Source organism: Adelges cooleyi, unplaced genomic scaffold (assembly GCF_023614345.1).
Source record: "Adelges cooleyi isolate 19-005CV unplaced genomic scaffold, UGA_ACOO_1.1 ACOO_flye_CR_arks_rails_tigmint_CR_PRNA_30, whole genome shotgun sequence".
Classification (NCBI taxonomy): Eukaryota; Metazoa; Arthropoda; class Insecta; order Hemiptera; family Adelgidae; genus Adelges; species Adelges cooleyi.
This window is the reverse complement of record NW_026095971.1, coordinates 20,324,021-20,333,904: the sequence shown is the minus strand read 5'-3', so window position 1 is coordinate 20,333,904 and position 9,884 is coordinate 20,324,021. Positions and strand designations below refer to the sequence as shown.

At 31.0% G+C, this 9,884-nt stretch overlaps 1 long non-coding RNA gene across 1 annotated transcript; it reads right to left on the bottom strand.

Annotated features, from left to right (window-relative positions):
• Positions 1-953: 953 nt before the first annotated feature.
• LOC126838853 (uncharacterized) lies at positions 954-1,695 on the bottom strand. The gene is made up of 3 exons (XR_007685737.1): positions 1,630-1,695; positions 1,516-1,537; positions 954-1,068 (listed from the first exon to the last, which is right to left on the bottom strand). It is a non-coding gene; the product is annotated as an uncharacterized LOC126838853 (long non-coding RNA).
• Positions 1,696-9,884: the final 8,189 nt, after the last annotated feature.

Below are 9,884 nucleotides of genomic sequence, written 5' to 3'. Positions count from 1 at the left end.
TCATTGGGCGTTGATCCTTTTTTTTGCACGAGCACAATACATACTCGATATATTTATCTACAATTTGTTGATATACTTTTTGCAAATTCTCATAAATAATTAGTGTAACTTGATCCCTACCCTTCTCTATTTGGAAGGTGAATAGGTTTATGTTATAATATGCCAAATACCTACACCCTGACGCACCCACTACGTCCAGAACCTGCTTTGTGGATAACAATTGTCATTTGTCATTGAAATTATTATAATGTGTTTAAAATGGTATTAGACTGGACACGGTCTGACTATAATATTTTGTTCATGTTGTGGTCAATGTACCAATGTCGATTTTGAAAGGGAATGTTTACATTTTTATAATTTTTGTCTAATAAAATGCCTTATGGTTATAATTTCTAATATTCAAACTTGTATCTTGAAAACATTTATTCAGTTGTGAGTTGGTTACATTGTGGGTTAGACACATGAAAAAATGATGTAACTGTCGAGAGTACAAAGTACAAGTCAAGTTAAATTTCCAAGACTAATCTGTACACCTAGATTCGTCACGATGATTCCTTAACAGTTCATAGACATTTTCAAAATAGATAGTAATGTGGTTTCTTTAATGTCACTTGGGCGATACTATAAATTGTGCTACACTTTAGATTTGAATAACACCTAATTGTTTCTGTATAGTTGCCTAGTTCTTGTGAAAAAACAATAACAACCTCACATGTAGGATAGGAGGTCTTAAATATCATATTCTTACGCCCTAAGGTGCGCCATTAACAATTTACTTTACACATGTAATGTCATGCTAACCATTGCCTGAGTTGAGTCCTGTGATTTGACCAGAAGTTTTAAACATAGGTACAGAAAATAAAAAAATGGTTACATCGATTAAATAATATTATAATTATTTATTTTACTCTCAGAAAAAAATATGTAGTATACGTTAATCATGTTTTGGTAATATTTTTAAAGAAAATAAATGTGTCAAACTACCCAGAATGTTTTTTTCGTACGTCATCTTGCTTTTTCATTGATACAATTTTTTTAATTTTTGAAGTCAGTTTAGCCTCATGAGCCCTATAAACCAATAAATAATTTATTACTAAAAACAAAAAACCTGCTCCTTGTCGTACAAATTGGCAATCATAAAAAATTGTATTGTGTTAAAAAAATATGTGCATAATATTTTTAGTTTTACACATTAAATCTAAATGCTAGACTATTGGATTAAAACTAAGCCTTAAAAAATTAATTTCAAATATAATTTTTTTTTTAAGAAAATTAGCAGTACTGTAAAAATGAATTAATAATTATATATGGCAAAACAATTACAATTCCAAAAAATAATAATAATAATAATAAACGTATAACATGCTGTATTTTTAAAAGTATGTATTGTTATCAAGTCTATTTAGTTATATTTGATTGAGCGCCTATGCTAAATAGCTCTAAAATTCCTAAAACCTAATTATTGTTCATAAAACCAAATATAAAACTATTTAATTATTTAATAGTATTACTTACGCGAGACGTTCTTTAGCATAAGCTGTAAACAAAAATTGATCAGTACATATTTTATAACATTATTATACAATATCTGATTTATTCCGGTTGAATTTAATGTAATAAAGGACCTACCTAGTGCCGATTTCTCCAAATATGTATGTTTAATAAGTTCCTTAACGTTTTCCAAGTAATCAGAATCACTGTAAATAATTAATTAATGTATTATTATTAATATATGGCAAAATAATACAAAAAAACAATCCTGAATAGCATTTTATATTTTTAAAAGTAAACATTGTTATCAATTCCATTTAATGATATTTGATTGGCAATTTATGTTAAGGGGCCTCTACACCAGCATTTATTAAGGAGTATTGTATAGGCAATTTCAAAAAACATTTTGTCACTGTGTTAGTAACTGTTTACTCGTAAATGAACATTAGTGTTAGTGAGCAATTTTATGTATATAATATATATACATCATAATTCTCCGTATACGGAGTCGCGACCGCGAAAGTGCGATAACAAGATAATAACTTACTATTATTGATTCTTACTATCTAAAATTTTATCGCCTAACGCGCGGACAGGTAAATGATATTACTTAATTGTGTCTGGGGTCACATTTATATTATTTCTGTAGGAGTACATACACTGACAAACAGAAGCGCGAAGATAATGATTATTACTAGACATTAAAAATTACGAGTTTACTTACTTACTTTTGACAAATATAATAACAACAGACTAGCAGTTATTTAATCCGTTTTATAAACATATCAAAAAGAATAAAGAATATATTATAAGATATACAATTAAGACAAATATAAATTACCACTGGGCCGCTGTGATACTATGCATCTGTACAGTAAGCCGGTGTCAAATGGCGATTTATATTATATTGTTGAAAAATATTGTTTATATGGTCCTAAGTACTATTTTAATACTAAATAGTAGATTCAATCTATACCAACAAGTTTTGTTCATGTACTCGTTATTATATTAATAGTCAGCCAAGTGCCAACGAATTCACTGACTTGCAGATTTAAATATTCAATAATTTTTAAATGAAATTTAATAAAACTCATAAAATATAATAATAAAAATAAAAATGAATGTATATTATATTATGTAATTCATTGAAAAAACAACCTAATATATTATCTAATATAGTGTAAAATAAGTAGACAAAGTCCGCCTCTGTAGTGTAATACTACAAAAGTATATTATTTTATTGTCTAAGTAGTGTATCATAAGGCTTACGTTCAGTAACCATAATAAATTGTACTTTTGATGCTGAAATAAAAAAATGTTGAGAAATGTTTTATTTAATATAATAGTAAAAAGGTGTACAATATTATATTGTAATAAATTATGGTTAAATAAAAAATAATTAGTTAATATAAATAAATAAAACTAACAGACTGGGGTAAGACTAATGATATCTTCCAAACAGCTGAACCGATTTTTTCATATAGCAGCCCTATAAATCATTATCCCTTTCCCCTCGAAGGGTTGAAAACGGCTTCATTATTTCTTTTTTTTCTAGCTTTAATTTTTAGAACTTAATTAATGTATGAAAATTAGACTGAAGGTAGATTCAGAGTGAGACTATACCTCACATAAATTTCTTACAAATCTTTTATAAAACTTTGGTTTTATTAATGCCCCCCCCCCTACTAGTCTAGGTTGCTATGTGTGAATGATTCAACAGTCAACCGGTATTTTAAAATAATTTTACTATGGTTACCATAGAAAAATAATTTTAATTATTATTACCTACGATATACATAAATGGAAAACAAAGACATCGAACTATTATAGACAAACGATACCAAACCGAAAATATTGATTTTTGTATTTCTATTCACAGACACACTTGGAAGAGTTTATTCGAAATTGGTTTGTGCCATATTTATAAATATATTAAAAACCAATTTTGTGTTGTATCGGTCCGCCGGTTTTTGAATTGAATTAATAATACTTACGATCGCCTTGATCTACACGAATTATGTCTCCACTTGTCAGTGTATCAATTTTTTGTTCAAATGTCACATACGGACATACCACTAAAAAGTTAAACGATATAATATTGTATTTAAACGAAATGTGTAATGACTATAAAATAAATATACCACTTCAAATGTTAACCAATTTAACGCGTTGGCTACCGAGCCTGTTTTTATTAAACTTGCTGCAGTAAAGACATACTTCAGGCGCACAACTAGCGCCATCTAGCGGACAACTAACAAACTCATGTCGGGAGACGTCTCCCATAAGAAACCATAGAAAAATGTCAAATTCACATATTTGTACACGTGCACACGAGACACGACATTAAAATGCCTATTGTGTCCACCAGAGCGCGCTGTTTTCAATCAAGTGCCGAGTGTCTATAATCTATACCGTATACCAGGTATAATAATCATGGTATCCAACGTGTTAAAATTTCCTGAACATTTCTACTTATGCTTAATACTCATTAAAATTTTAACCCAAACCGTCAGCAATATAAAAATTCTAAAAAAAAGAACACGCAAATTACTTTTTTGATTAAGTAAACAGTTGTTGAATATCGGAGCAACAATAAAAAACGAGGAAAAAAAAATTGTAGTTTTTACCAATGATTGACCAAACTCGATAGAATATTTTATTGATTAGAACATTTTTACACACAATACATATTTTCAAGTCCTAAATAATTGAAGAAATTTTTTTTTTTGGTATTTGCAAGTTGTAAACATGTTATTTTAGTTGGATCCAAAACGAACAAGTTTAAATGACCCTATAATAATATTAAGATTAGAATAATTAATATAATACTTACCATCATGCCCATACAATAACATCAGGATAGAAAAGGTTATAAAGAAAATGCTGGTTTTCATCATGAAATCTGTGTATTTTACACGTACACCAAAAAGTTCAAGAAATTTAAAGTAACTTCAATGTGGATAAGTGTAAAACTATTGTGTTATGATGTTGGTGTATGGTATTTTTTCATTTCATACAGTCGAGTAATACATTTTTTGCGTATTTACAATTGTAAAAACACATACGATTGTGTTAATGTATAAAGTTGTATGTTATAATGTATGTTGTCTATAGTAAAAAAGTACAAGAATGGGGCCATTGGGTGTTGGCACTTTTATTTATACAAGCACAGGGCTGTGTAACTTATCCTACCCTTCCTTATTTGTTAGGTGGATAGGTACCATAGGTAGGGTGGTCGATAGTCGAATTAGATATCATTTTTTGTAAGCACACAACGATTGAGAAACTATTTTGTGGATAACAATTAACATTATATACAATATACATCAATAAACTGTTTATTGTCACAAAACATTTCAATAATAGCTGATACAGAAAACCGTATTAACACGATGCCAACTTACATATAACTTATTAATAAGTTATATTGTATACATTAATTTGTATTGAGGAAAAATTGATTACACTTTGACCATAGTCAATTTTTAGGTTTTGCCAGGATGTGAGTAAATCATCAGTCATCAGTTATTTGAAAATATTTTTATTATATTGTTAAGGGCATTGCATGTGGTCTGTTTTTTCGAAGTTTTAGACAAACACATTTTATGTAATCGAAATTTTGTCTGCATTTTTGATCTGATATAAACCAAAACGGCTTTTAGTTATAGGAAAAAATATTCAAATAAAAAATAATACCTTGGAGCTTACACAAATTAACCGGTAAATGATTTGGCATGTTCGAAATTTATTAAATCCCGTTTTTGCATAAATATTGCCTGTTTAAAACCCCTTAAAAATATACCGCATGCTATTCCTTAACACATTTTTTTATTATGTTCATAATTTCTTATCTCTTGATAAATCAATTTGATTCGTTTTTGTCCTTTAAATTCTCGCAGTTAAGGAAATAGTATTTGTTATACATGTTCCGTACAATCAAATTAAATGCAATATTAAGTGATAATTCAAAATATCCACATTTGGACAATTTAATAGATTAACGTTGTAGCTTAATATTACAAAATAGTTATTGGCTATAAATTATTATTGGAACAACATGGGACTACAGTCATGAAGGAAAATAGTTCAAACATAAAACATTTGAATAAGGACGAACAAAACAAAATACGCTAAAAACTACTCGTTTTCTATTTGCCAACATTAACCAGTTGTATTGTATACATTAAATTGTGTTGAATTTGAATTTACATGAATTTGTGTTTGCATGTGGTCTGTTTTAATCATAGACAACATTTTTCAAACAAAAAATTAATACCTAGAAGCTTACACAAATTAACCGGTAAATGAATTGGCATGTCCGAAATTTATTAAAACCCGATTTGGCTTAAATATTGCCTATACAAAACCCCTTAAAAGTAGACCGCATGCAATCCCATTAACAAATTTTTTATTATTGTTTTTATAATTTTTTATCTTTTATTAAATTAATTTGATTCGTTTTTGTCCTTTACAAGGAGTCAAAAAGAAGTTGACAATGTCGCAGTAAAGGAAATAGCATTTGTCATACATTTTCCATACAATCAAATTAAATACAATAATAATAATAAATATAAATATAATTAATATGAAATTTATTATTAATATAAATATTTACATATTAGGACAATTTAATAGATTAACTTGGTGTCTTAATGTTACAAAATAGTTCAACTTGCGTTTTAAATTTTAGTTTAAATATGTGTGTCGTACAAAAGCTAACGATTCCTACACAAAATACACTAGGTATTTTTCACAGCGACTGTTGCAATGTAAACAAATGACAAATACTGTAACATTTTAAGAACATCTATATTTTACAATAACAACTTTTATTGAATTTTTTGTGTAAAACACAAGTTATAAAACACGTATAATAAGTGATATAAGATAATAAGGGAATCTAAATTTATGAACACAATGTATATTAATTACATAATATAAGATATCCAATAATGTACAAAATATAAATTAACATTATTTTTAGGATATGTTTTTTCTTTCATTCGGATTAAACATCGTATATTTGAAAATCCAGATGTTAGCCGTATATAAAGAATTTTTAAACATCATTTGGGAAATGTTAAATAATAATTATTTGGTCCCTGGTAGAAAGACCTTACGTCAATTTTACCAATTATTTTGCCAATTGAACCAAAAAATCAAGCTTTAAATCTACGGGGGAAAAAAAATGTTGTGAAAACTTGACTTTCTAAAAGTCCTTTCTACCTGGGACCAAAGAATTGTTGTTAGTCATATATTTGTTTTTGAAACAAGTTTCTCTTTTCCCACTTGACACGTTAATTTTCTATTTGCGGATTAGTGACCCTTAGACAGATGCTAATAAGCTATATATTGCTCCATGTCACTCCAAATCTCAAATCATACAAAAACGATTTAATACCATAATATCTGGCTTTAGAAGAGCTATTAATAAAATGCACGTTATTATTTACAAGTTTCAAAAGTTAATAGAGCTGAGAAAAATCAACAGGATATACTGCTATGTTAATTACTGTTACACTGATTTTTCCTTGATGATGCCTTATAGCGGTGGAAACTGTTTTAATCGTTAACGTTTTGATGGAATATTGACAAAACATGTTGTAGGTAATAAAACAACAGCCTGTAGGTAGTATACGTTTTATTTAATTTAACTTCATAACAACAGCAGTATTTTTATAATAATGCTTTTAAAAAAAAAATGTTTTAATAATAATGTTAAATATGTTTGATAAATAAGTAACATAAGTTTTACATGGTGTAACAAGTGAACAAGCAATTCGAATAGGTTTTACATTGGTTGTTAATAGTATTGAGTTATCGATACGATTATTACAATATCACAATATTACAATTATTACAATTATTACAATATTACATTATTACATGCTACACACAACGTTTGCCATTTAGTTGTGGTCGTCTAAGTACGTGACGATCGATCGGATTACGTCGAAATCGACTTTTTGGAAGGTCGACTTGATATAATCGATGAAAGCACGTGCGGTTCCCAAGCTATAGGTGTCGACGATTGACTTACCGTACTGCACCAGTTTCGGAACGCTCTGTTTCGTAGCCTGGCCTTGGAGATGATCGTTAATCGTGGTCAGCTTACCTTGGAGCTGGACAATAACGACGTAAACGCCTACCTCGCCGCTGACGAGGCGTTGGAAGTTATCCAGCAAACCCACGACGTCTGGATCGCGTTGGAGGCCCAACAGTCGCTGGAAATCCATCAGAAGGAGTTGCCATTCACCAAAGTATTCTGCTCGACGTTCAACCGCATACTCGATGACGTACAACAAATGCTTCAACGTCAGCCAGTACATGACACTTTTGAACAGACTAAATACCCGGCTGTAATATCTCTTGATACTAAACAAGGGACGTGAACTAGCAGCGGGGGAGTACATTCGGCTGGCGCACCGGCAGTCTTCTTTCAGCAATTGAGCCGTGCGGTCCAAGTTGACTGGCAAGTCGTAACCGGCCATCAGATTGGTCTTGAGCGAGTTTTTGGTGCCCAGGTTGTCGAGCAACAGCTGTCTGGACTCCAACGCTTCGTACCACGTCCCGTACGTGGTTATCAATAATTTGTTTGCGTCCAACAGTCCGTCCAGCCCGTCGCAGTTGTTGGCCGCCATCGTTTGAATACCGTTGGAATCGGCGGGTTCGCCGTACAGGGTGCATATCGCCGTTCGGACGTTGAAGCGGCCCGCCAAATCGACCGCGACACTGGGCGATATGCTTTCGTCATCCATCGCGAGTTTCACCAACCGCATATGCGTCATTCCGGCAAACAAAAACGCGCATTTCAAATGTCCGTACAGGTTTGCTGCGGTCGTCGGTTTTTCATTCGTGCCATAATCGTAACCCGTGTCCTGCGACAGTACCGGCGGGCTCGACGAGGCCATCAAGCTTAAAAAGGCCACTAGGCTCACGGCGATCGTCGTTGGCGATAATTTCGAAAGCGTCATTTCGTCGACAATCCGCAACAGCTAGTCTGAATACTGAACAATTGTAACTAAACTGCGGAGATATTTTTTACAGGCTCAAACTTCGGCCGCCAAACATTATTTACAAAACCCATATTTTTTCTGTAACGCCATGTTGTTTTACCACGCTTAGGAGTAATCTTACAACTTGTTTTTTATTAATTATATTTTTATGTTATTCAACTTACAAAAACACGGTAGTATCACACATACTATACACACACAGCACACTTAAATATTCTAAAATGTTATTACTGAACTGGCACTACGATTTAGTAGTATTCATAGTTCATATGTTCCAAACTTTTGGTAGGATATAATACAATGCGCGAAGGTACGAGAACATTCCATTTACTTGACAGGGCCATAGTATAGATAATTCTAGATACACCGACGACAGTTTAATTGCCTATGCTACCGCGCCGTTCATCAATTCACTCATTCATACTATCGTGTATTCACGTGGTATATTATCTCACTCGTAATGTACATAATTTTGTAGTTTCTTTGTAATACATTAAGTGTTAATATATTCCATTTTCATTTCTAATTTAATCAAGTGTTTTAATAACGACCAACCAACACTAATAATGGTAACTATAACCATGGTCACCATAACCATTGTAACAATAACCACGGTAATCATACAAATATAGTTTTATATTATGTTGCAGGAAGATTTCGAACACGTGTTGTGTACTTGCTACTTCTGAAACTCGACTTGTAATGATAGGATTGAGTTTGATGCTTTTTAAAGCATTACAAGTCCCATTTAGTGAACGAGAAGAAAATAAACCCTGTACGGTAAAAAGTAACTAGCTCAGAGATAGTTAGCCAATTTAATCAGTAAAACACTTGCACAGTTTAAACGAAAACAGTAAAGATCAACACAGTCTAAACCTAGTAGAGCATAAACAGACGCCGTAGCTTGTTAGTATAGTATGACATGATATGCTTAATCATTTTTACCATCTAAAGAACCAGAGTGTATTTAGGTAAGTATTCAATGTGATTCGGTCTACCTGAAGCCTCAAGTTCTGCTGATCCCGAAGACACAAGTTCGACTAATCTTGTAGAAAAAACTGACGCTGAGGTAATTCACATTATTACTTTTGTCAATATTTTGAAAAATTAATTAAACATAAAGGTTTAAAGTTTTCCTGAATAGCCATTCTAGGAGGGAATTATTCTCACTACATGAAACTTAACATTATTCTTATCTGGGAAAGTATTATTATTTTAGCTTAAAGACTTAAGACAGACAAATAAAATACTTGTCATAAATATTTATAATAAAAAAAAAAAGGTTTTTTGATATTGTTTGTTAAAAAATTGTTCTGATATTGTTGTGTATATAAGATTAGATTAGATAAATATTGAATTTAACTTTGTATTGATAAA